This window comes from Canis aureus, chromosome 9 (genome assembly GCF_053574225.1).
Source record: "Canis aureus isolate CA01 chromosome 9, VMU_Caureus_v.1.0, whole genome shotgun sequence".
Taxonomy (NCBI): Eukaryota; Metazoa; Chordata; class Mammalia; order Carnivora; family Canidae; genus Canis; species Canis aureus.
Genome location: NC_135619.1, coordinates 72,524,712 through 72,548,190, shown reverse-complemented (window position 1 = coordinate 72,548,190; position 23,479 = coordinate 72,524,712). Strand labels below are relative to the sequence as shown.

General features: G+C 34.3%; 1 long non-coding RNA gene, 5 other non-coding genes and 2 pseudogenes across 24 annotated transcripts in view; all 8 read right to left on the bottom strand.

Moving 5' to 3' along the window:
• The window catches only part of LOC144321158 (uncharacterized), a 107,062-nt gene that overhangs the window by 57,495 nt on the left and 26,088 nt on the right, over positions 1-23,479 (bottom strand). For 16 of the 19 annotated variants that reach the window (XR_013386901.1, XR_013386902.1, XR_013386903.1 and 13 more), the window contains 6 exons: positions 22,512-22,598; positions 14,470-14,574; positions 8,789-8,875; positions 6,724-6,794; positions 5,249-5,325; positions 293-333 (listed from right to left, as the gene is read on the bottom strand). This is a non-coding gene — a long non-coding RNA (uncharacterized LOC144321158). The remainder of the gene's footprint in view (positions 1-292; positions 334-5,248; positions 5,326-6,723; positions 6,795-8,788; positions 8,876-14,469; positions 14,575-22,511; positions 22,599-23,479) is intronic. The other 3 variants (XR_013386916.1, XR_013386917.1, XR_013386915.1) reach the window with 2 other exon arrangements.
• On the bottom strand, positions 2,262-2,337 carry LOC144321443 (small nucleolar RNA SNORD113/SNORD114 family; annotated as a pseudogene).
• On the bottom strand, positions 4,579-4,651 carry LOC144321453 (small nucleolar RNA SNORD113/SNORD114 family). Its single transcript, XR_013387110.1, has one exon. It is a non-coding gene; the product is annotated as a small nucleolar RNA SNORD113/SNORD114 family (small nucleolar RNA).
• LOC144321441 (small nucleolar RNA SNORD113/SNORD114 family) lies at positions 5,944-6,021 on the bottom strand (annotated as a pseudogene).
• Positions 8,038-8,112, bottom strand: LOC144321440 (small nucleolar RNA SNORD113/SNORD114 family). Its single transcript, XR_013387100.1, has one exon. It is a non-coding gene; the product is annotated as a small nucleolar RNA SNORD113/SNORD114 family (small nucleolar RNA).
• Positions 10,957-11,028, bottom strand: LOC144321446 (small nucleolar RNA SNORD113/SNORD114 family). Its single transcript, XR_013387105.1, has one exon. It is a non-coding gene; the product is annotated as a small nucleolar RNA SNORD113/SNORD114 family (small nucleolar RNA).
• On the bottom strand, positions 13,751-13,822 carry LOC144321458 (small nucleolar RNA SNORD113/SNORD114 family). Its single transcript, XR_013387115.1, has one exon. It is a non-coding gene; the product is annotated as a small nucleolar RNA SNORD113/SNORD114 family (small nucleolar RNA).
• On the bottom strand, positions 21,732-21,803 carry LOC144321442 (small nucleolar RNA SNORD113/SNORD114 family). The gene has a single exon (XR_013387102.1). It is a non-coding gene; the product is annotated as a small nucleolar RNA SNORD113/SNORD114 family (small nucleolar RNA).

Below are 23,479 nucleotides of genomic sequence, written 5' to 3'. Positions count from 1 at the left end.
AAAATGCAAATGCTTCAATCAACTGTGGTTTAGAAATAATATGAAATATCATTATCAATATTAATATTAATTAAATGCCTTCCACTCAAAAACAAAATGCATCTCAGTTGTGCTGAAATGGGTTAATTCTACTTCTTGGCCCAAAACACATTCCCACTATTGGTCCATATTTGATGTTCCTAGATTTTATTTTTGTGTATATAGGCTTTTGTTCTATTCAATGACTTTAGTGACCACACATGGACAAACCATACAAATGAGGACAAACTCTGACTGTTACATTGGTTCTTACCCACAGAAGTAACAGTCAAGATCTTCTTCATTGGATAATAGCTGAATCCAATGTGGAGTATTCATCCAGGAGGATAAAGTAGATTTTTAAAAGAGTGAAAAGTATAAATTTAGATTTTTAAATAAAAGTTAGTTCTGCATTAGATTAATCATAAATATTGGTCCGTGTCACATTTTCATCAATACAACAGTGCTATCCTTTTCATCTACTGAATTACTCAATTTTCAGTGTGAAATAACATAAAGAAGACCTTTATAATCTACACACCCAACACAAAAAGAACTAAAACTATTATTGATATCTGACTATATAACCTACCAAAAAGTAAAAAGTCCAGATAATATTTCAGTGGGAAAACTTTAGCAAAATGGAATGAATTTAAATTCTTATTTCATAAAACAACCTGACCAATGAGCCACACTGTACTTTCATACATGTGTTTATCGATTTGTTGACTCATTTATTTATTCACTTTTTAAGCAACTCTAAGGATAATTTAATTATCTGCTCTTTTTTTCTACAGAAAACACAAAATGGTTATCAACTACTCAAAACTGAATACTATTACATGCAACTTCCTATCTCAGCATTGTTTGCACTGATGGAACTTTCTGCAGTAATGGAAATATCCTCTATTAGCACTATTCAATATGGTAGCCACTGGCCACATTTGGCTTAAAATGTGGCTAGTGTTACTAAGGAAGTGATCTTTTATTTTTAATTAATTTGAATTTAAATGTTAACAGTAAGGTGTACTAGAGAGAATGGGGGTATTCTCCCATTCCCTTCCCCAAAGGAGGAGCCTAGATCTTTTTTATTTAAGTGGACTTTGAAAGCACAAACAGGATTTTTTTTTTTTTTTTTTTTTTTTAGCACTGGATGTTATACTACATGTTGGCAAATTGAACTCCAATAAAAAAAGATACAAAAAAATAAATAAATAAAAAATAAAGTTAAAATTTAAAAAAAAGAACAGGGTTAATCACACTCCTTCATACATTATACATGCTTCTCACTGACCCATGATTTACATTCTTTTCAATAATGGATTGAAATATAAAATTTTTTTTACTCACTAATAATAATAGCATCAATAATGGTGAGCTCTAAGGATACTTCACAAGAAGGCTGAGTGATACTACAAGTATCCATTGGCTTTTCACTTTCAGAAATCATCAACAAAATACATTTACATTTTTCTTTCATTTTTAGTTATTTACCTATTTTTACATTTTTCTTTGAAAGAAAAGTCAATGAACATAATTACTATACTCACTCTTCTAATGTTCATGCTTCGGCCTTTCCTAAGTTTCAATAATTATTTAATAATTTACTTTATTTTTTAACACTGATTGTATTAAATTTTTATTTATTAAAATCATTTTATACTGGGCAGCCCGGGTGGCTCAGCAATTTAGCACTGCCTTTGGCCCAGGGCATGATCCTGCAGATCCCCGATCGAGTCCCACGTCAGGCCCCCAGCATGGAGCCTGTTTCTCCCTCTGCCTGTGTCTCTGCCGCTCTCTGTGTTTCTCATGAATGAATAAATAAAATCTTTTAAAAAATCATTTTATATTAATGGGTTTATCATGATTTGTTAGATTATTATTGGTATATGTATTCTACTAAGTATTGCTGATTACTATGCAATTATGTAAGTTTTTTGTCCTTTTTGAAAATAATACATGCCATCAATTCACTACCACCTCAAAACAATATTGATGTTCACATATATCTATCATATGTTCCCAAAGAAGGAGCAGCCTTAGTCTACTTTATTTTAATTCAAAATTCCAGAAATATATTAATAATCCTGGATTCATTAGCTCCTTTCATGATTAGATAAGGTATAGCCCTTTCTTTACTTATTCATAGTTGTGAACAATAAAACAATAACAACAGCACAAATCAAGACTATGGTCCTTGAATATTTCTAATTTTATCCATAAGCACATTTCCCATAGATGCAATGGACCTCAGAGTTACAGACTGGGTTTAATCAAAAATTTTATTCAGATGCCCCACGCACACTCATCATTGATCCAGACTTGGTATTCTGTGCCTTCATTTAATATATTGTTCTGACTTATTCACTGATTCATTAATAATTCAGTCAACATGCACGAATTAGGAAAATAAAACAAAGGCCCTTGAAAATAGGAGTATGTCCAAGAAAGTGACTTACTACAGAGCTACAGAACTGACTCTCTCTGTGCAATGTACCCCAGCATTGTAAATATGAATTAATCCATTTCCTTGCATCATCTTAATTCCATTAGTCATTGGTCCCTGCTTGGGCCTCTTTCATTTGACATCTGTGTTTTTTTTTTTTTTAATTTTTTTTTAATTTTTTTTTTAATTTTTATTTATTTATGATAGTCACAGAGAGAGAGAGAGAGAGAGGCGCAGAGACACAGGCAGAGGGAGAAGCAGGCTCCATGCACCGGGAGCCCGATGTGGGATTCGATCCCGAGTCTCCAGGATCGCGCCCTGGGCCAAAGGCAGGCGCCAAACCGCTGCGCCACCCAGGGATCCCGACATCCGTGTTTTAAAGATGGTAAACTACCACTGTGTGCCATGATTAAGGAAAAAGCAAAATTTCCCATTTTCTTATGTTATGTTTCTTCAATGAGTTCATAGTCTGTAATGATGTCAACCAATGGACAAGTGCTTAAATCCACCATGGAACAAAAATAAAATGGAATATTAAAATGTTTTAAAGATTATTGAAATGATTTTCATCTTTCATTCCAATAAATTCAGTAATGCTGAAATGGATTAATCATAATTCTGAATTCATAACATATTTTAATCATTGGTCAATGCATGACCATCTTTGAATTGTTCATGTATGCAGCCATTTATTCTTTCAAAACATTTCAGTGAGTACCCATGACCAAGCCCCCAAGCAATACATGAACACTAATTATTGCTTTCATTGATCTCCTCTCTCTTTACCCAAAGAGATAAAAGGCAAGATCTTCACCATGAGATAAAAACCAAATCTAGTAGATTGTGCTCATTCTGAGGAGTAAAAAGCAAGCTTTAAAAAGAATCAGTCTACATTTAACTATTTTAAATGATCAAAAATCTAGTAGCCATAAAACTTAGTTTGCATACTTTTTAAACATTCGGAAGAGAGAACTCTACTTTATATTTACTAATCTGTGCAATTTTTTATTTTAAATAATATAATGAACACCACTGAACTTAGCATTAAAAAGAAGGAAGATAATTATAATTATTAGGAATATCTGTCTGGACTTGCTACCCATGTAGATAAAAGCCAGGATCATCTTTTCTGTTGAATTTTATTTGTGCAGAATTGGATACCTGGGAGATTCAATTCAGGACACAATCTCACCAATGATCCAAGCTTGACCCTACTTAATAAATTTATTATTCACTCACTAATTGTTCTGTTTAATTACTCATGGGATAATAAGGATATCCCTTCATTTTTCTAAAAGAATTCCAAAAATTAAACAACCATCAAAACAGAAGCAAAAAACTTATTATTTACAAATGTCTGCGTGCATCATTAGAAAGGCCTAGAGCTTTTTGTCTTCTTATGGATATCAGTCGTGTAAAACATCATGATCTTTACATCCAACTGCATGCTTTCCTTTCATGCATTGTGGGATTTTTAAAAAACTGATATAAATGCAAATGCATTTGCTCACTTATAATTATACTTCAATATATGTCAGCCCACCCACACCAGATAAGTACCTTGAATAATATTTACATTTGTCCTTATGTCATTACCCAAAAGAATAGCAAACTGATTCTTTAATATCTGTTTGCTTACATAAAACTGCATAAAGAGATTGCATTAATCATGAGTGTGGTTGTATAAAACATTATCATCATTGCTCCATGCTCTCCCTCTCAATTACATAGTTTATTCAATCAACTACTTATGTAAATGTATTTCCCTTTCCTTAATAAAATGATCAATTGGCAATATGCCTCAACATAAAACAAAACACTGACTCTTATGCACAGTTGACCATATGCCCCTTAACAAAGTGATAAAAGCCTTGGCTATTAATTTATTGGGAATAAATACCTCAAAATTGTTTTTAATAACTACTCACGTTCCATTATATGCCTTAAAAGTAGTGCATCCTTATCTCTCTTATTCTTTATTCATTGATATATTTCTTTATTCATGGGCTAATTGTATTATAATAATGCAATTCATACCCCAAACCACAAAAGCCCACGAATAAGATGCTGTAGGCTCATTTCCCACAAAGAGAATAATGAGGTGTTTCTTTGTAATGGACCTCAGTTGCAGATGGGTTTAATCAAAATTCTTGTTTCAGAAACCCCATGACATTCATCATTGGTCCATGCTAGGAAATTTTTGTTTATTGATTAATTTTCTGATTCACAAATAATAATACAATCACAAAATTCCAAAAACAAGATCCTTGAATGTTAGGCTTTTCTCCTATAAAGCTAACAAACTCATTTTTTACAAAGACACTCAAAGCTGCATATGTGGATGGGTCAACTTCCCTGCTTTGTATCAAACCCACATTTAGCACTGCTTCCTGTGTGGCCCTCTCTTATTTAATTTGTCCATATGTCAAAGATGGTTCAATGAAAAATAATGAAACCACCATCTTCAATCACCTCTGGGCTGCTCCCAAAGAGCTATCAGCTACCTCTATCCATATGGGAATGCTTAAATCAACCATGGTAAAAAAATAAAGAATACTAAACTGCTCTGAAAATAAATTAACTTCTATCTTCTTTTAAAATTACCTCCACTGTACTGCTTTAGATTAAACGTAGTTTTTGGTTTATAACACATTCCCATATCAGTCCACACTTGGAGTGTTTTATTTATTTTGTGTGTGTAGTACACAATTATTTACTTTGGTATCTTCAGATAGCACCCATGAACAAGCCATCCAAACAAAGAATGTGAACTAAGGGACTTACTTATATTAGTCTTCATGCTCCTGGTTGACTACAATAATTCTTACTAAACGATTGAGTCAGCCATGCTATTGTTCACTCTGGGTAGGAAAAAGCAGATTTAGACTACATTTAGAATTTTTTAATGGCTGTTGGACAAAGCTAGATACCAATAAGAACTTTGGCTCAAAGATGCAATTCTTTATTAATCCAGGACAGAATTCTTAGTGATAAGTAATATAATAAATACTATTAAGTTCATCACCTAGTCCAAAGTTAAGATCTATAATGGTTACAAATATCTACCTGTATCAACACTTATTAAAGAGATGGTTATCTAACAGATTATTGACTGATGAAAACACTTTCCTTTTCCGTAGTTTAAAAAAACCCATCAAACTACAGAAACTCGAAACACTGCCTCTTAGCTGTACACACTAATATGTTCCACAAAAAGGGGGATTACAGAGTAAGCCTTTCCATTTTCCTTCAGGATTGTATTGATATTAATAGTGTTTACTGCACTCTGCTAATCGCCCCACAAGGAGGCTTTTGGTGTTTCATGTATTCATTTCTTTATTTATTCACACATTGATTCACTTGAAATAATACAATCCATATCCATGAACCACAAAAGCCTGGGGCAAGTTTATTGAATTTTCCTAACTTCTACTATTAGCTAATTTCTACAGAGAATATCGACCAATTCCTGCTCTGTAATGGACCTCAGAGTTACACAGAGGGCTTCATCAAAGGTGTTGATTCAGATACCTCCACCAATACTCATCATTGATCCAGGCACAGCTTGCTAGTTCTTCATTCACTTAGGCCTTCTTGAATGGATTCATTCATTCATGGACTCATGAATAGTAATTATACAATCAATAACCTTTAATGACACAAAACTGAGAACAAAAGTCTGAAAGACAACCAAGATCTGTTCATTGCCCCCTTTATGGAGAGCAAATAGTCACTCACTTTTCACAATGAACTTCTGTTTTGCCATAGGGATTAATCAGCACGCTTGCTTCATATCAATCCCTTACTTGTGACTGGCATCCACCTGCTTTTTTTTCACTTGACTTGCCTATACATTAAAGCTGGTGTCATCAACAACCACAAACCTATCATCTTAACCCACAAGTGACAAAACTGACCTCTGCCATCCTTCAAGATGTTCTAGCCTCAAAGGGTTAATAACTGAAATTTTTATCAGTAAAGGAATGTATTAAGCAAAGGTGGAAAAATGTATTAAATGGGAGGATACACTGCTTTGAGAATATGTGAAATGCCTCCTCCCCCTCACCTTAGTGGTGGTCCTTAGTTGGGATGCATTAAAGTAAATACAAATTTTAATTCATGACACATTTCAATCACGGAGCTCAGGACTGACACTCTTTAATTTCATATATTACTTAACTATTTATTTTATTGAAATAATTTAGTGGGCTTCCATAAATAACCTCCATCTTAGAACACAAACATTGATATTTACTTACATCAGTTTTTATGCTTCTCAGTCTCAGAATTAACAGCCAGGTCTCACAATTATAGGATGATTAAATCAGCTCTATAAACAAAGGAAAAAGTGGGGAGGGAAGTCAATTTGTAAAAACAGTGAAAACAGAGTTCGCTTTCCTAAACTGAAACTAGTGAAAGGACCAGTTAATCAGAAGTTCTATTTCATATCACATTCTTATCATTTTCCCAGGATGGTACTCTCTTACTTAGTAAAATTTTTACTAAATAATTTGAATACTATTGAATTTCTTGCTCAGCACAAAATTAAATAAAAATTACCAAATAGAGACATCTGACTTTACTTGCTACCTACCTAGAGGGAGCTATCATCACCTTTTTATTAGACTTCTATGTGTTAAATTTAATGTATTTAATTTAGTTTTCTGATCCAATCTCCCAATCCTCCACTACATGGATTTATGGATTTATGGATTCACTCACTTACTGGTTGTTTTTATTATTCAGGGAATAACAATACCATCTTTCTAAAGAAAACTCGAAAAGGTTAAACATCAACCCAGAACCAAAATACCACAATTTGGAAAGGTCCAGATGCATCTTTCAAAAAACGGAAGAGCCTAAAATTTCCTAGAATATTTGTCATTGGAAAACTAAGATGAATCAAAAGTCCTCATATTTAAACATGTGTTCCTAATTGGTCCATGATTTGCTTACTTTTTAAAAATAGATTGATATATAAAACTATACTTTCTCTTATACAAAGACACTAGTAACTGTGATCTTATCCACCAGACAAGAATAGTGAACAAAATTTATGTCTGACCATAGCCATTACCATCAATAACAGACTTGCCTCTTTTTTTATTGTTTGAATAAAATTGGTTTAAAAAGATTGGATTAATGATGAGTGTAGTCATATAAATCATTCTCATCATTGGTCTCTGCCTGTCTCTCAATTCTGTGGTTATTTAACTAACTATTATAGAGTAAATGTGTTGCCATTTCCTTAATAAAAGAATCAGTTGACAACCCACCACCAACAAACACTCCTGGGTATTATGTACAAATAACCAGATAGCCCTTTAATTTACTATTAATTTATTGGAGTAAGAGTTTCAGACAAATTTTAATAATACGACTCCATGTTGCATTACATTCCTTAATAATAAGTGTATAATTTGTCCTCTTTTTTTCATTCATTAGTGCATTTTTTTAATTTGTGGGTCAATTTTAGAATAAAATACAGTCCATCACTAAGAACCACAATAGCCCAAGCACACGGCACCATGTGCTCCGTTCCCACAGAGGGAATAACTACGTGTCTCTCTGTAATGGACCTCAGAGTTGCATATGGGTTTAATCAAAACTCCTGTTTCAGATACCCCATGGTACTCATCATTGGTCCAGGCACGTTTTTCTTCCTTAATGTCTTATTTATTTATTTATTTATTTATTTATTTATTTATTTATCTATTTATTTATTTATTCATCCATCGATCCATGAATAACAATACAATCATAAAATTCCAAGAACACTATCCTCCCACTAGTGGCTCTTTCCCTAAAGAGCAAATAGATTAGATCTCCTTTTACAATGGACCTCAGAGAATACATCTGATCACTTATTATCCATGCCTCATTCCAAACCACATTCACCATGGGTCCTTCTGTGGCTTTATTTTATTTTATTTGCCCATGTCTTAAAGATGGTTCAATGGAAGGTTATGAAACCACCACCTTAATCACATCTCAAAACAAAGTCTTCCATTTGCTTACAGGCTGCCACACAAAACAGTTGTCAGCCAGTACTACACCAATATGGAAATGTTTGAGTCCTCTGTGGAGGAAAATAAAGTGTAATATTAGGTAATTCTGAAAATGAATGAAATGACTATTTTTTTAATCACTTCAGTTGTGCCCAATTGGATTAAAAATAATTTTTGATTGATAACATATTCCCATCACTGGCCCTTATATGGAGATTTTTATTTCTTTTATAGACAATGATTCTTTCAATACACCACTGAACACTTGTGAACAAAAGCATCCCAACCAAGGTTGGGAACTCTGAATCTTACTTACATTTGTCTCTATGTTCTTTACACACAGAGCTAACTGTCAAGATGTTGTTTCATAGAAAATGAGTAAGTTTGCTGTTTTATGGTCATTCTGTGAAGGAAAATGTAGAATTAACCTAGGTTTTTTAATGTATGTTAATCATGTAGAACTAGATAGTAATAAACTTTGGCACTTCTTAGTCTAATATTTACTTTCACTTTTAAATAATGTACTAACCATTGTCCAATAAACCTCATAAGAATAAAAACAGTATCAAAAAAAGAATAAAAACAGTATCTATCAAAAATCTTTATATTTTAATAGTTTTAACAGAATAAAAAGTAATTTTAACAGATGTTACTTTTGCAGAATTGGATACATTTAAATCCTTATTGGGACACCTGAGTGGCTCAACAGTTGAGCATCTGCCTTTGGCAGGGGTCATGATCCAGGGGTCCTGGGATTGAGTCCTGCATCAGGCTCCCTGCTAGGAGCCTGCTTCTTTCTCCCTCTGCTTCTCTCTGTGTGTCTCTCATGAATAAATAAATAAAATCTTTTTAAAAATAAATAAATAAAATAAATAAATAAATAAATAAATAAATCCTTATTTTATATTCTCTGTAATGCCTCATGCCATGACCAAATCAAAATCACAATGAGGTACCAGCTCACACTGGTCAGGATGGCTAAAATTAACAACTCAGGAAACAACAGATGTTGGTGAGGATGCAGAAAAAGGGGAACCCTCTTACACTGTTGGTGGGAATCCAAACAGGTTCAGCTCCTTTGGAAAACAGTATGGGGGGTCCTCAAAAAGTTAAAAATAGAGCTACCTTGTGATCCAGCAATTGCACTACTAGATATTTATACAAAGGATACAAACATAGTGATTCGAAGGGATACATGCACCTCAATGTTTATCGCAGCAATGTCCACAATAGTTAAACTATGGAAAGAGCCTAGACGCCCATCCACAGATGAATGGATAAAGAAGGTATAGAGAGAGAGACTCTGTGTGTGTGTGTGTGTGTGTGTGTGTGTGTGTGTGTGTGGTGTATCTATAATGGAATATTACTCAGCCATCAAAAATAATGAAATCTTGCCATTTGTAACAATGTGGATAGAACTAGAAGGTGTTATGTCAAGCAAAAAAAAGTCAGAGAAAGACAAATACCACATGATTTCGCTCACACGTGGAATTTAAGAAACAAAACAGATGAACATAGGTGAATGGCAGGAAAAGTAAAATAAGATGAAAAGAGGGAGACAAACCAAAGGAGATGCTTAACTCTAGGAAACAAATTCAGGGTTGCTGAAGGGGACATGGGTGGGGAGGGGGTAACTGGGTGATGGGCATTAAGAAGGGCACATGATGTAATAAGCAACTGATGAATCACTAAGTTCTACCTCTGAAACTCATAATACACTATATGTTAATTAAATTGATTTTAGATTTATTTTTTTTAAAAAGAGACTAAAACTAAAGCAAAAAATCTGCTACCAGAGGACATTTACCAATGTCTAGAGACATTTTTGATTGTCACAACTGCAAGGGGGTGGACAATACTGGCATCTAGTAGAGGCCATGAAGTTACTAAACATTCTAAAATGTACAGGCAGCCTTCCCAGCAATGAATTATCCAGCCCAAAATGTCAGTAATGAGAGGTTGAGAAAATCCTGCTGTACCCTCTTCAAAATAATTGGTTGAGACATAAATGTATTTATACATTCACTCACAGTATCATCGATACCTACAAACATACAAACTGGATTAGAAATTTAAATGGAATTAACAGCTGTTCATATGCTCATTACTCCCAGATAGAACCAACTAGATCATATTTTCTTATTTTCAACAAGCAACCAGCATCTTAAAGACAATACAGAACAATACCACATTGCTTCCCTGGTACTCATCTGTGTCTGTTCCTGTCCCAGATAGATATGAGATTTAATCAATTTATTTTAGAACTGAGTGGTTCACAAAATATTAATAATAATAAGCACATTACACAGTCTCATACTGGGCCACATATAGCTCTTTGTTCATTTACATATTTATTTATTCATTTATTAATTTGCTTATAGTGTTACAATCCAGACCTATAAACCTTCATAGCTTAAGAACAAAATCCTGGATATTACTAACCTCTGCTGTAGGTGGATTTACTATATAGGCATTAACTAGGTCTCTGACCTCAGAGTTATAGGGTTTAATCAAAATCATTGATTCAGACACCCCAGGATACTCATCATTGGTCCAAACATGGTACCCTTTCCTTTACTCGTTAATACCTTTGTTTACTGGTTCCCTCATTAAGTTACTAATAGTAAGAAAGGCAATACACATGAATCACAAAACAAAAATACGACCCTAGAATACTACTAAATTATATCTGTAGGCTTATTTTCCATAAAACTAAGAAACTACTTTTTTACAACGATTCTTGGCATTATACACACAGACTGTCAAACTACTTGTTTCACATCAACCCCATATTTATACTTTGTCCGTGCTTGCCCTTCTTTCATTTAGTTACCCCATGTTTTAAAGATGGTACATAAGGTAGCCAGCCTCCAAGATGGCCCCCAATGATTCATGGCTTCTGGCATTCCAGCCTTGTGTAATCTCTCCCATTTGAAATAATGCCTGGCCTCTATGACCAATAGAATCCCGTGGAAGTGAAGGTATAGGACTCCTGAGTCTAGGTTATAAATACATTGAGGCTTCCATCTTCCTCTCTATTGGATTGGCTATTCTTTGCGAAGTCAGCTGTCATGTTGTGAGGATACTCAAGAAGTCATGAGGAGAGGTCTAGGAAGGGATTGTGGTCTCCCACCAACAACCAGCACCATGAAAGTGAGCCATGGAAGCAGATCCTCCAGCCCAGTCAAGCTTTCAAATGACTGCACTTTACCACCTGACATCTTGACTCCAACCACCCAAGAGAACCTAGGCCAAACTGCCCATCCATCCACTCCTGGATTCCTGCCCCATAGAAACTGTGTCAGATAACAAATGTTTATTCTTGTTTGAAACCACTAAGTTATAGGGACACCTGGGTGGCTCAGGGGTTGAGCGTCTGCCTTTGGCTCAGGGCGTGATCCCGGGGTCCCAGGATCCAGTCTCGCTTCAGATCCTGCATGGAGCCTACTTCTCCCTCTGCCTATGTCTCTGCCTCTCTTTCTGTGTGTCTCTCATGAATAAATAAATAAAATCTTTTTTTTAATTTTTTTAACAACCACTAAGTTATAGGGAAATTTGTTGCACGGCAGTAGAAAACTAATATAATACAATGATGAACCAACCACTATCGTATCTCACAATGAGGATACTGATACTACCTTCCCATTTCATATTTGCCCCCTGACATATGAAGAGTTAATGGCTTAGATCTTTATCATTGAAAAAATGTTTAAATTAACCATGATGGCAAACTAGAACATTAAAAGCCCTAAAAATGCATAAAAGTCCTCCATGTTTTAATAAACCCTAATTGCACTAAATTAGATGAATTGTAAAATTTGGTTAATTTCCTATTATGGGTCTCTGCATGGCATCCTTTGATTTTATTTAGGTATTAAGTATTTATGCCTTTGACATAATGTCATAATGAACAAACCATCTAAACCAAGGACATGAATACTAACTATAATTTACTACAATCTCTAGGCTCCTTACCCACAAAGGTAAAAACTAGAATCTTTATTACTATTGAAAAATTAAATCAGCAATAGCATTTTCATTCTGTAAGTTAAAAATACACTTTTTAAAAAGAACCAGACTTCTTTATAAAAAAGACTCAATTTTTTTTAATGGACTGAAATCATGAGGTACTGGATGAATAAACCTTGATTCCAATCACATTCTCATTATTGACTCAAGAATGACCCTATTTTTTATTGACTTATTTACTGTTTAATTTTTAATTTACATAGTGAACACTGTTAAATCCACCACCCACTAGTTGCTAAATGTAACTAGTACTACTAGCCATCTGTATACTCCCTAACCACATGGCTGACAGCGTCATTAATCTTTAAGATTCCATACTCCTGCATTGCTCAGAGTGTGCCATGAAGCACTGGCCTAAGATTTACTTTAATTTATATACATTTATTGATTCATTCATGTTTCTCTCTTATTTAATCACTCAAAGAATACTTCGATTATTTGTTCTTTTTTATTTTTAAAGAAAAAAAGTAAAACCCATCAGTACTCCAAAATTGAAATACTAGTTCATGCAATTGCTGATATCCACTTTGTCCAAAGTGGGATAAGTCTAGATTTCTTCCTCTTCATCTAAAATGGTTTAATCATTAAATTTACTTCATGACACCTCCTCCTCTGCCTGCTTTTAAATAATTGACCAATATATGAACTCTTTGTTCATTAACTTTTAACAATACATTCAAAGTGAAGGCAAGCTAGGGCAAGGACATTGGCTAATACTAGTATCTGTCCATATGTTCATTGTCCACAGATATAACTTGGTAGATTCCTTTTTGTTTTTTCAAATAATAATGAACAGAATTTGTTTGGTCATACCTACTATCAAATTCTCAATATTAGTCCATGCTGGGCTTTTTTCAATCAGGCACCTATTTAAGCAATTGTTTTTAATGTAAAGGATTTATTTCTGAGAACAGGACCAACAACCAGCTACCTACCAGCAAATGTGAAACAACATGGACTTTCATAGAATAGGATACATATTCTTTATGAAAAAAAGTAAGATAAACTTGATCTACTTATGATGAAACTCAGAGTTTCAAGGGATAATATAATAATAATCCTTGTTTCATTGCAAACTCAAATAATTAGTCATCATTCACTTACTCATCTTTATTCTCGCACTGCATTACTTACGATACATTTCACAGACATTATGAACTAAAGCTCAGGAACCAGATCATTGACTCCTCCTAACTTTTTGCTGCAAATCTCTCTCTCACAGAAGAAATAACCAGATTTCTTGTTTCTAATGGACATCAAAGTCACAGAGTTTAATTAAAATCTTTGATTCATACATCTCAGAATACTCATCATTAATCTATACTGAACATCATTTTCTTCCTTTATTGATGCACTGCTTATCCCTTTATTCATTGATTCACTAATAATAATATAATCCATTCTCATAAATCAAAAAGCCCAAGAACAACATCCTTGAATGTTGAGAGGACTGGCTCCATGCCCATTTCCCGCAGTGTTAATAGACAAGGACCTTTTTTGCAATACATATGTATGCTCCTTGCCAATATAAATTAGTCAACATCCTTGCTTCATATCAATCTCATGGGTCCATGCTGGCCCTTTTATATTTAAAGATGATTCAAGAAATAACCACAGGACCTTTAATATTTCTCCACATCCAGAATACCAACCATTTTGTCCATCTTCCTGTGTGCTCCTGCCTCAAGGAATTCATAGCTTAAATCTTTATCAATGGAGATGTACTTAAACATAGTTCAATGCAAAAATAAAACACAATGTGGAGCAGCCCCATAAATTAATGAAACACCTCGCATCTTTTTTTATTGAATTCCAGTAGTACTAAATCAGATTAATCATAAATCCCAATTCAGGTCTCTGCTAGTGTTACTTGGCTTTACTTATTAATATATCCATTCATTACTTTGAAAAATTCAAGCAACACCCAAAAGCCAAACTCACAACCCAAGAATATAAACTGCTACTTACATCAATTTCTTCTCTCCTTACCCACACGGTTTGTCAAAAGCAAGATCTTTAGCATTAGAGAATGATTAAATCATCTGTGGCGTTTTCACTTGGTGAAGATGCAGACTTTCAAAAGAGAGAAAGAGCCTGTAGTTAGAATTTTTAAAGTGGAGGTTAGTCTTGTAGTATCAGATCAATCATGAACAAGGGTCCTTTTAGAATGTCATCATTACCCATGAATCGCACTCTCATTTATTGACTTACTTAATTTTTCTTCTTAAACAACACAGTGAACACCAACATGAGAAGAAGAACCATTATCTACCATAAATATCTGTCTATGTACTCCCTATCCATAAATTTAACAACTCAGTGGTTGCTATTAATGGACCTCACTTGTACAAAATTGGATAAATGTAAATCTTTGTTTTATGGCATATTCTCACCAATGAAGCACAAATTTTTCTGATTGATGTCTACTGATTCATTTATTTATTCATATATATAATTAGGCATAAAATAAATCAATTACCTACCTATTTTTCTAAAGAATTTCTCCATGCAAATTTCTATGTTCACCTGAACCTAATATTACACTGTATGTTAACTAACTGGAATGTAAGTTAAAACTCGAAAAAAAAAAAATGTGTGCTTTACCCAAAGTGGAAGAAATTGGTATTTCTATTTCTTTATCCAGACAACATTTGGGTATAAAAGGAGTAATCATTACCTTTGGTTCATAACACATATTCCTCATTGGCCCTTGCTCAGCCTTCTTTTGAATAATTAACCTATGCAGAAATGCACTCCTTCATTCCCTTATGACAATATGCCAGTATCAATGAAAACCAAGGCACAGAACAGGAATACTAAATATCCAGTCTCCATGCTCATGACCCAGAGACATAACTGATTACTAAAACCTCTTCTGATTTTTTTTAAATTAAGCTAGTGAATACAGTTATATTAATTGTAACTCTGGTCATATGACACATCCTCATAGGTTCACGTCTGGCCCACTCTTAATAAGACAATATTTAAACAATTATGCTTTTTATGTAAGCCTTTATTTTTGTCCTTCTTCACTAAAACCACCACACAAACAATCAAAACAGCAACATGAACTCTTAGGTGTATCTGTCCATACCTGTCCTTATGGTAGAGTTCAGAGCTTTAATTGAATCTTTGGAAACTGGTGTACAAATATACACTAATTATAATATTTTATTACATAACTTCATAGTTGGTCCACATGTGGTCTTCCTTATCTTTGCTCATTTACACATTTCCTTATTCATTCCTGAGTTCATTTCCCAAAGAGTCTACCTTATGTCCTTTTTGCAATAGTCCACAGATTTTCAGACTAGGACTAACACAAATTTCTTTGTTTGTTCCATTTTTATTTTTTTTATCTTTTTAAGTTTTTATTTAAATTCCAGTATAGTTAACATACAGTGTAATGTTAGTTTCAGGTGTACAATATAGTGATTCGGCACTTCCATACAATACCCAGTGCTCATCACAAGTGTACCCCTTCATCCCCATCAATTGTTTCCCCTATTCCTGCCCCTGACCTTCCCTCTGGTAACCCTCAGTTTGTTCACTATAATTAAGAGTTTGTTTCTCACTTTGTCTCTCTTTTTTTCCCTATCTCATTTTAGATTGTTAAATTCCAAATTGGAATGAAATCATATATTTATCTTTCTCCGATTGATTTATTTTGCTTAGCATAATATTCTCTAGCTCTATCGATGTCATTGTAAATGACAAGATTTCATTCTTTTTGATTAATATATATATTTATTAATTCTTTAAGTAAATACCTAGTAGTGCAGTTGCTGGATTGTAGCTTATTTCCATTTTTAACTTTTTGAGGAACCTCCATACTGTTTTCCATAGTGGCTTTACCAGTTTGCATTCCCACCAATAGCGTGAGAGGGTTTCCTTTCCCCACATCCCACAGGATTTTATTTTATTTATTTTTATTTATTTTTTAAGATTTTATTTATTTATTCATGGGAGACAGAGAGAGAGAGAGAGAGAGAGAGGCAGAGACACAGGCAGAGGGAGAAGCAGGCTCCACGTGGGGAGCCTGACGCAGGACTCAATCCTTGGGTCTCCAGGATCATGCCCTGGGCCGAAGGTGGCGCTAAACTGCTGAGCTACCCGGGCTGCCCCCCCACAGGATTTTAGATTCAAACTCAGCCTCCACTTGAGGACTCATCATTGTCTCCAGCTTTACACTCTTTCTTCAGTCCTTTATCCTTTTGTTTATTGATTCATTCACTGCTCCAAAAATAATATAGTCAATACATATAAATCACAAAAGCTCAAAAATATTATCTTGAAAATTACTAAGATCTATGCATATGCTCATTTCCCACAGAACTAATGCATTAGATCTCTTTTTGCAATGGCCTTCAGAGTAGCACACATGTGCTTCCTGAATATTTTGAAGAGATGAATGTTAAAATCCACCGTCATGTAAATACCATGTATAAACATGTATGAAACACCTGCCTTTTGTTAGGAGTCATCAGTTGTGCACAATTGAATCAATCATCATTATCTATGGTTCCTAATCTATCCCTGTCATAGGTAATGTACAGCATTCTTTAATGCTATACTTTCATGTAGCTCTTTATTAATTGAAATACTTCAGTGAACACCCTTGAGGAAGTTACCTTAACCAAGCACATAAACTTTGACTATTACCTCAGTATTTATGCTCCTTAACCACAGATCCAAAATCTTCATCATTAGATTTCATTAAAGCAACTATTCTGTCTTAATTCTGAGAGAAAAATCAGGCTTTAAAAATAATGGGAAAAAAATAATGACAAAAAACATAAATTTAGGTATGCTTAAAAGATATTAATTGTAGAGTTCTAGATTAAACATAAAACTTCTTTCTTTTCATTGGCTCAAGAATATCACTACTGTTTATTTACTTAATCATTTAATTTTAAATAATATAATGAACACCGTCAAATCTACCACTCAACCCACAAGGGATAACTACGATAATTATAAACATGCCCACGTACTTCACATAGGTAAAATCTACATTGTCCTTTTCAAAGGATCTCCCTTGTACTGACTGGATAAATTTTTTTTTAATTTTTTTTTTTTTTTATGATAGTCACACAGAGAGAGAGAGAGAGGCAGAGACACAAGGCAGAGGGAGATGCAGGCTCCATGTACCGGGAGCCCGACGTGGGATTCGATCCCGGGTCTCCAGGATCACGCCCTGGGCCAAAGGCAGGCGCTAAACCGCTGCGCCACCCAGGGATCCCTGACTGGATAAATTTAAATCCTTGTTTCACAGCATATTTTAACAATGGTCCATGGTTGACTCTACATAATGTATTCATTCATTCATTCATTCAATTACCCATGGAATAATTTTAACTGTTGTTCATTATATAAAGAAAAAGCAGGAGCACCTGGGTGGCTCATTCAGTCAAACATCTGACTCTTGATTTCGGTTCAAGTCATGATCACAGGGTTCTGAGATGGAGCCCCAAGTCAGGCTCCTCGCTCGGCAGGGAGTTTGCTTGAGGATTTCTCTCTCCCTCTCCCTCTTCCCCTCCCCACACTCACTCTCATGAGCTCTCTCTCTAAAATAAATGAATAAATCGAAAGAAGAAAGAAAGAAAGAAGAAAAAGAAAGAAAAAGAAAGAAAGAAAGAAAGAAGAAAAAGAAAGAGAAAGAAAGAAAGAAAGAAAGAAAGAAAGAAAGAAAGAAAGAAAAAAGAAAAGAATAGAAAAAAAAGAGAAAAGAAAAGGCAAAGGTGGTAGCTTCACTGTTTCACTTATGGTGAGCACAGCATAACATACAGAGTTGTCAAATCACTATGATGTACATCTGAAACTAATGTAACACTATGTGTTAACTATACTTTGACTTAAAAAACAAGAAAAAAAAAGAAAAAGTGAAATGGTAAAATAGGCAGCACCTCAGAAAGGAAATAACTACTACATGTATCTGTGTACATTATACAAAGCAGGAAAAGCCTAGCTTTTTTTAAATATGCATAGAGTAGTGCAAAACAGGATAATCATCATCCTTATTCCATAATAAGGGACCTCGCTGGTGTATGATTTTCACCTTTTAAATAAAATATGAATCCATTCATACGCTTACAATAACATATAATGTGTCATTATTATAATTATAACTCACCGGACAAAACTTTGAATAATATTAACATGTGATCATATGCTCACAGTAAACCATCTTGTTACAGGATCTATTCTCATCACTGGTCTGTAACCTCTTTTTTCAATTAGAGCCTTATTATTTACTTATGCAAACATTTTTCCCTTTTCTTAATAGAATAAACCATCAGCAACCCACCATCAATTCATAATCACAACATTCAATCTTGGGCATACCTTTCTATCTGCTCCCTGCTGAACAGAGTAAAACCTTGACCTACTTATTTTTCTAGACCTCACTACTTCAGAAAGGTCTCAAAACATACTCTCATAATTGAACGAGGTGTGGCTTTCCTTGTCATCATTTACCCCTTCATTTCTTTCTTTAATCAGGCCTTATTTCATTTGTGAATAAAAACATCCTACACCCAAGGAATACAAAGCCTAGGAAAAGGATCCTGAATATTCCCTTCTTCCTTCACAAGTACATTCACCACAGAGGAACTCTTCCTCTTCTTGGGATGACCTCAGACCTACAGAGCTTCATCAAAATCTTTAATTCAGACACCCCAGGGTACTCATCCTGATCCAAACTTGGCAATTTTTTAAAAGATTTTATTTATTTATGAGACAAGGAGAGAGCACGAGCAGAGGGAGGGGCAGAGGGAGAGGGAGAAGCAGACTCCCCACTGAGCCGGAGTGGGGGGGGTCCTCCATCCCAGGACCCTGAGATCATGACCTGAGCCAAAAGCTAATGTTTAACTGACTGAGCCACCTAGGCACCCCTAAACATGGCTCTTTTTGGTCTTCATTCATATCTTTCTGCGTCATTTTTACATGCACAAATTTTAACAATACAATCAATAGCCACGAATCACAAATGCCAAGAATGGGATGTATGATTCTTACTAACATTAGCCTATCCTCACTTGTCCCACAAAGCTAATACATTTGATGTCTTTATCTAGTGCACCTCTGGTTGCACATAGGGATTGACAGTGAGCTTCATATCAACATCACATTGATACAGGTTTTTGTTTGTCTCCTTACAAGTCCACATTGCAAAGATGGTAAAATGAACAACTGTCAACCCTCCTCTTCCCTAAAAGAATGTAATTTTCGCCCATCGTCCTATGTTCTCCTCCCTCAGCAAGTAAATGACCTTGATCTTTATCAACGAAGGGATATATACTTCTAAATATACTTTGGTGCCAAACTAAAATGACATATTATTAGGTGGCCTTGAAAATGACTAATCTAAAAAAAAGAAATAAAGAAAATGACTAATCTATGAACCTTGATTCATAACATATTTATACTCTTGGTCAATGCTTGATGTTCTTTGATTTTATATATATGTATATCTATCTATCAAGCCAGTTTTTAAAAAAAAATTTCTTGGAAATTCATGAACAATCTCCTCAGAGAACAGGAACTTTGATAGCTATTTATATTGGTCTCTGTGCTCTTTGCCCACAGAGGCAACAAGTAAGATCTTTACCATTAGAGAATTACTAAGCTGGCTTTGGTGTGCTCTTGCTTTAAGTGAAAAAGCCAATTCTAAACAGTCTCTATTAAATGTGTCTAAGTGGACGTGAGTTTTACATTGCCTGATTAATGATAAAGCTGGATTGTATCACATTCCCAGTGTTGGCGCAAAAACCGTACTTCTTTTTATCAGTTCATTTTATTTTTAATTTTTGGCAATGTAGTAAACATCATGGAATCTGAGACTTGACTCAAGAAAAAGGCTTGTAACCATTATATTCCCTACTCTTGATAGCCTAGTAATTATTTTCCTGACTCGTGAAGAATTGTATGGATTCAGAACCTGGCATCATGGCACATTCTCAATAGTCTTAGTTTTATCACTTATTTATCTAATTACCAATGGAATAATGTGATCATCTATTTATTTCTCTAAAAGCATACATAATATATGAAAATTCATGTTTCACAGCATTATACACATATAATGTAAATAGATAATATGGTAAAATTATGTATATACAGTATATAATAGTAAACTTTCCAACTGAAACCCAGAACTGAAATACCATCATTACATAAAACTGTTTCTATGTCCTTAACCCAAGTAGGAAGAAACTAGACCTCATCTTTTTTATATGGCCATCAGTAGGGTAGATTAAGATTACTTGTTAATGCTCCATATTGTCCATAATTTTACCTCTTTTAAGTAATCGTTTGAAATGATCATATTGGGGCACCCGGGTGGACCAGTTGGTTAGGTGTCCAACTCTTTATTTCAGCTCAGGTCATGATCTCAGGGTCATGAGATGGAGCCCTGCATCGGGTTCCACACTGGGTGTGGAGCCTGCTTAAGATGCTCTCTCTCCCTCTCCCTCCACCCTCTCCTCCTCTAAAAAAATAAAATAAAATAAACTGATCATATTCACTCACTCAATAACTTATAATAATATATAATTACTTGAGATTCTATAGACCCTATACTTGAACACCTAGACATACTATCAACTGCCCACACACTCACTGCCCACAGAAATAACTGTCTCTTTTCAGTTTGTGCTCTCAAATAAAATTCAGGGAACACAATTAGATTAATCATGACTGGTGTCACATAGCACCTCCTCAACACTGACTTGTTCTTGCTTCTTTTCAATTAGAGTTATGTAATCATTGGTTTATATAAACATTTTTTTCCTTCTTCCTAACAAAACTAACAACCAGCAAATTCCCAGCAATGAGACTGTGGACATGCACATGTTGATACATCTGTGTGTGCTCCTATGTGTCTGGACTTCCTATGTGCTCTAAAGGGGACAACAGCTTTTACCTATATATAGGTAATATATATTCAGTATATATTATATTGAAATTCAATGTTAAACAAATATGTTACTAATAATACTTGTTTCATGACAAGTTCTCGTAAGTGATTACATGTGATCTTCTTTGTCTTCATTCATTTATTCATGCATTCACTGATTCACTTACACAATACAATCCATACACAAAATCACTAAGACCCAAAACCAGATCACCAATGGGCTTGAACTCTATTCCCTTAAAGAAAACGACTAGGTCTCTTTTATTGTTTTTTCAATTTCAGTTCCTGTATAGTTAACATACAGTGTTATTATATGGACCTCAGAGTTAAGGGTTTAATCAAAATTCTTGATTCATATACCCCAGAACTACTCATCATTGATCCAAGCTCAACATTCTTTTACTTCGTTTATTTATGTATACATTGTGTATTGATTGTTTATGCATTACTTATTGATTACTTCATTCATGACTTCACTGATATAAAAAAAGTACTTCCTATGAATCACAAAAATCTAGGAACAAGATCTTTGAATATTGCAGGGAGCTGTTTATAGGCTTATTTCCCACAGAGCTAGTAAATGAGATCTCTTTTTAATTGGACCTCAGTGTTGCACGTATGGATTAATCAATAAACTTGCTTCATACCCATCCCATGTGTTTCACTGCACTCTTGCTCATCTTTCATTTAATTTCTTCATATTTTAAAAATAGTACACTGACCCTGCCTTCGACTTTCTCCACAACTAGAATGCTGGCAATACTTTCTATCTTCCCAGGTGCTCCTTCCTCAAAGATTTAACTATCTAGATAGCTATCAATAGAGAATGTTCTTAGAATGTGGTGCAGAAATAAAATGGAATATTAAGCATCTCTGAAAATGGATGAAAACCCTCAAATTTTGTTCCCAATGGATCTCAATTAGACTAAAATGAACTAATCTTAATCCGCGGTTCATTACACACTCCCAGCTGTGGTTTGTGCACAGCGTGTTTGGTTTCACTTATGTTTACAGTGGCCATTCTTCCTTTGAAAACAATCCCATGGACCACATGAATTACTTTCAAATCAAGAACACAAACTCTGTCACTTACATGAGTCACTTTGGTCCTTATCCATAGAAGGGACAGTCAATATCTTCCTCTTGAGATAATGAAGAAATCAGACTAGGTACATTGAAACTGTGGAGTAAGAAGCAGATTTTAGAAAACTGAAGAAGCAGTATAGATTCAAAATTTTTTAAAGGCACTTTAGTCCTACTGTACTAGATTTATCATAAATCTCGTTTTTAATTACATTCCCATTCTTAGCCCACAAATGGCAACCTTTTGCCTTACTGAATTCTTTAATTATTAATATATGTACTATAAGGATAACTGCTAAATCTATATCCTAGTAGAAGAATTAAGAACAATGCCTATTCCAAATTCTGTCTATTAAACCTTAGCCACACAGGTCCAAGCCTGGATTGTCTTTTGTATGGTCTTCCTTGATTAGAATTTGGAAAATTTACCTCTTCAATTCTTGACATAGTCTCATCAATGATCCATGCTTGACTGTATTTTATAAATTTATTTATTTGTTTGGGGTTTATTTGCCTATGAAATAATTTATTTGAATTTTCTCTTCTTTTCAAAAAAAAAAAAAAGCAAAATACTATTACAAGTAATTGCCTCTACACCCTTTACCCAAAGTGGGCAGAGCAACCCCTTTTACTTATATGGACATCTGAATGACAGCGAAAGATTAATAATGAACTTCTTCTAATGACATATTTATCCTCATAATATGTTTGCCCTCTTTTAAATAATCTCTTCCTTCTTTCATAATAATATCAATATTTGTTGAAACTACATACCTAGACATAACTAAATAATACTAATATCTTCCCATAAACTCAAATACCCAGAGAAAAACAGTTAGATGTGTTTTTTAAAAATGATACTGATTTAGAATAACTAACCTAATCACAAGTCCTCTCATGTAATACATTAACATTGGGCCATGCTTGGTCTTCTTTAATTAAGTAGTTCTGTAATCAATATTTATTATGTTTTCTTTT